At 37.7% G+C, this 5,000-nt stretch overlaps 1 protein-coding gene across 8 annotated transcripts in view; it reads right to left on the bottom strand.

The window, feature by feature from the left end:
• Positions 1 to 5,000, bottom strand: part of LOC126570936 (homeotic protein female sterile-like) — a 21,304-nt gene that overhangs the window by 6,436 nt on the left and 9,868 nt on the right. The gene's annotated exons all lie outside the window — the stretch shown is intronic.

Genomic DNA, 5,000 nt, shown 5'->3' with positions numbered 1-5,000 from the left:
TTGCTGTCATTTAATAATCTCCAATGACAATAAGCGACTGGTCTAGCTCTTATTGCCCCTATCAATTGCTACTATCGATGTGATGTCGGGCCCATGTCCTTCACAGGACGCTTGTGTCTTACTTCATGCGATGTGTTTACCTAAGAAACACCTCGAACTGTTGTGCATGGTTGTATATAGACTTTAAATCATCGTCGTTTGTTTGATGGCAGGTAGGAAACGGTTGACTGCCGCCTACAGTGTGGCGGTTCTCCTAAACCGTTGCATTGCTGTCAGTAGGCAAATCAAGCTATCAAATAAATTAAGCGAAACAAGCTAATGCTGCAATCGCTTGTTAGATGAATCGTTCTTTTCCTTAGTTTATGTTCATTTGATGACATGAAAATACCTAATTTCGTTTAAATATATTCATATATATACGCCATTTACGTTTGTGTTGCATGGGGTTCTGTGTGCAAGAGACAAAACGTGAACGACGCGCGAAGTTATGCTCCTTCGACGACTTTTTGTTGCTCGTTCATTTCGGCTTATCTACTCAACATTACTGTTTCAACGGTATGCAGCACGTTTTGAGGCCATGGCAATACAACACGCTTACATATACACCACCTATTAGTTAGGTTATAGCATTAGATCGTATCAACCGAATCATATACGTGAAGAGCACTCTATCTCTCTGTTATATGACATGACTGCTATACGTTTTATGCCCTGTTATTCTTCGAATCCTCGCGGCTAAATATTGACCTAGAAAAGAATTTCTAATTTCTGTTACTACCAGCCAGCCAGATAGGTGCGCAGCGTAGTTGTGGTGGTCCTGGGCACTGAAACCAGTTCTCAATGAAAGGCGGAAAATCAGACGTTTACAAACGCATCAGCAGAAACAAACACCAATGCTTCGCCGCCAACGGGAAATTTTGTATTAAAGTTCACCAACAAAAAGAACATCAGCTGCATTACATACAAGTTACGCCGATTAGAAGGCCGTATGGGAAGCAAGCCTTCAATCTGTTACGGAATAAGAAAGAAGTAGTATTCATATCAAATCGTAGAAAACGTACGGCAAGCCCATAACCGAATCCACAATAAATCAAGTTAAAGTCAGCAAAAGAAAAGTTTCAGTTTAGTTTCATTTTTATCTAGCTACAACACGGTATACATTAAACCATCATGTTTCAATTCAAACGAACAGCCGAATGCTGAACACAATACATTTTCAATCCGGATTTCATTCGTAAACTATATACTGCTTTTCCATCCCACATACCTTGCGCTAAAATCGATTTGCTTTCGAGTTTTCAGTGCTAGTTACGGTGTGAAATAGAATTGAAAAAAGGAAATAGGCACCTCCAATTGATCCGAACATCGTTACATCTAGTGACGAGCACAATGCATGCAAACCAATCGATAGACGTTATCACTATTTGCGCAAGATATTTGAGTGTTTTTCATTTTAAAATTCTCGAAACAAAAATATCCTTATGCTTTGATTTAACATTGGACTGATTTTAACAAAAAAAAACGGAAAATATTGAGAGACCACGTGTCCTCCAATGGATAAGATTAAGAAATCATGTTGGTAGCAGTAGCTTCAATCGAAAAAAATATCTTTTTTTCACGTGCAAACAATGTGTAATGGGGGGTGGGGTTTGGCATTGCCGACAGCCGAATCTCTTCAATCGTGTTGCCTCATACATAATTCGAAAGATAGTTGTATTTTCATCATCCGTTACTTGGTATTGCTATTTCGTTATTCAAAAAAACAAGCTTGAACGTTCAATGGTATTAAGGAGCTTCCGAAAATTGTATATTCAATCCACTCTACCAGCCACGGAGCCGCGATGGAAGCGCGTGAGCGCAATAAGCAAGTAAGAAAGATACTATCTACCTAATAACAATGGTTCGTATTACGTATGACTTCCATCCATTAATAGTTCTGTTATACCGCATGTATTTGATGTAAAGTATAAACCACGCCAAAGTTGTATACTCTTTTTTTTTTGCTTCATCCATGGCTCAAGAAAAAAAAAACAAATGAAAAATTGTGTGAGTTATCAAGAGCAACACAGCACATCTCGAAAATTCAGTACAGAGAAACAGTGACGGACATTTAAAAAAGGAATCTTCTTGCAGTATAATTGGGACGCTCTCAGTTAAAAGGAATTCAGAACATTGGATTAATGCTAAAAAAAATTACACATTGTCTGCATTACTGAACCAATCGTGATTAATATCTCAATTGGCAATGCTGTGCATACCTCGTCTTCAGGAGATTTATCCACGATTTACAATTATTTACCTCACAGTTTTATTAGAATCATACGGATTCATTCCTTTTTGGAATTCCGAATCAAATGTTTTGTTTCTGGAGATTTGTTATCCGTGACCAACGTGACATACTGAAAAACGTCCATAAGGGATCTGGACCGCAACACAGCTGAGAAACCTCTCTTGAAGAACAACATAAAAAAAAGGAATAGCAAAATGTTGGTGATAAAACGCTCGCGCTAAAGCATAACATGTAGCAACTGGTGTGATTCATCGCATACTCTCCTCCCTTACCCATCTCTTTTCAATTTTACTGAATCCTTCCTTCTGAGATCGTCACTACCTCTCGGTCTATCTCCTTTGATTAAAAGCTTTGAAAACCAATCTATATCAAACGCAGAATTCTGCCCAATTGTTCCAGTCAAAGACGATGTTTCCTATTCTATTTTCTAAACTGAAAGTTCACTATTGTGTATCAGTTTCGCTCACTTTATAAATACTCTCTCGTGTTATCAATCGGTTGATCTCAATTGCGTAAAGAAGTAAGAGTTCCAATGTGTTTTCGATTGCTCTTCAATGCAAACATTATTTTAATCATAATACAGAACGCTGATTTGTCAAAAGGAAGATAGTATTGTTGAGAAGGCAAATAAGTACATTCATTTGATAGTAATGATACACAAATGAGAAAAAAAACACGGATGAACTCACATTCCGGAGATCCATCATCATGTTTAATTCCAGTTCTCTAAGCTTTGCACTCCTTTTGGCTACATTACAAAATGCAAACAGATTGAAAGAAAGGTAAAGAATTTACAATTAACACATACCTTCTTCTTCATCATTATCTTCATTTTCTTCATAACACATCAAACACTTTAAACGGCTTTAAAGCTATAGGTAGCGGCTTTGCTATAGGTAGATAATTTAGGGATAACGACTTGTTTTTCATGTGCACTCGATCGCGGACCGATTTTTTTATGTTTTTACGTTTTTGTTTCTTTGCTTCTTTGTCTTATGATTTGTATTATGGCGAATCGAACGGCTTAAACGGTGTGAGCGGAGAACGCGGCGGCGCGGCGGCGAAATTAAGGCGGTCAGTAAGGAGGGATTGGATTTGTTGGCTGCCCTCCCATTACACATGACACGAGAAATTTGTTGAAGTTTTTTTTTGTAAAGCAACATAAAAGGTAACATAAAGGAGAATGCAATGACAATATATCATATATTGTACACGGAAGCAAATGTATGTAAGCATGCCCGGACGCTCTGCTTGCTAACATACAAATACAAACCGTCAACACTACGCCTACAATCGTTTCCTATTGGAGGATCCGTTGGTGCTAAACATTTACAAAATTGCAAATAATCATGGAGTTTGTTGCTAGATGACCATCGTTACTTAGCAGCTGGTGTTACACTGTGTCTACTATTCGCTGATTTGCACCGATGATCATTGGGCAAATGTTACCAACCAGACTGTTTAACATCCTACTAACACATGGTATGTGTAGTTTCTGTTTTTCGCTGCTTACTATTTATTGCTATCCCACCACACTAGGACTTTAGATGAGAATTTAAAACCTTTGTAATTCCAAACAGTTGTCCCTATTTTGTGTTACTAAATTCTAAAAAATCCGAATAGTCGAATCGTTTAAAATCAAAATTGTAATAACAAAAGTTCTATCTGTCCGTTAACGTTAGCTCATTCCAATAAAAAGAGAAACAATGCGTGTGCCAATAGTTAGCGCCAAGAATAGCTGCCTTCGTCTTAGTGAAGCGAACACACGGACTGCTGTTTGAAAACAAATCGATGATGGCAATGCAAGATTGGGACATGTAAAGATTCGTAATCCTTTACGGTGTGCATGATTGAAACAACATCCCGATTGGCACACCTTTACTGCATGAACAAATCAATAGTTATTGCACAATCACACGCATCACTCTTATGATATTTGAACGTCTAAATGGAATCGTACTGCAAAGTCCCATTCAAACATTATGCTTAGTTTGCTCTTAACTCATATGTTCCGCCTATCCTCTAGTTAATGCCAAGCTCAGGTGGCTTAACCAAACTGTGATCTCGAAAACTTAACATAAAATAATATAAAATACATGACTAAACGAGGGGATGCTACCTATCAGCTATTAAATGAAAAGAAAAAAAACTAGACAAAAACAAAATTCTGCCCATTTTGTGGCTGACTTCATCGACATTCATTTTTTCTTGGCCCTTTTAAGGGGCCATTCACCAATTCGAACCAGCTAACGTATCGATTTATGTATTGTATCAATATATTGATACAACAAATAATAAAACCACTTTATAAAACTATCTAATCCTAACCGAAAGCAGAACTGTATTCTAACCGGAAAAAAACGATTTCATGTTATATAAGGAAGAATTCCTGCAGGTGCTGGTGCTGAGATTGTGATTACTGTACATAGGGTTCTTTAACCATACGGTTCCACATGCGACGCCAAAATGATGGCACCACCTTTTCATTACTGAGATATCTACACATCGACATTGAATAATGCTATTATTTAGCGGCATCATTCATGCAGAAGGTCGCCAATCAAATGAGAGATGCTTTCAGAAGGCATAGAATGCGTATCGTAAACGTAACTCTAAACTATTGATGCACCTCCTCTAATCCTCTGCAGTGGAACAATCTAAACCTTCATCTGGAATCGCGAATTTCAGCTTTTTCCGAATTGCTTTTTCA

The sequence above is a fragment of the Anopheles aquasalis genome, chromosome 2, assembly GCF_943734665.1.
Source record: "Anopheles aquasalis chromosome 2, idAnoAquaMG_Q_19, whole genome shotgun sequence".
Lineage (NCBI taxonomy): Eukaryota > Metazoa > Arthropoda > Insecta > Diptera > Culicidae > Anopheles > Anopheles aquasalis.
Note: the sequence above shows the minus strand (reverse complement) of the source record. Positions and strands in the feature narration are given on the sequence as shown.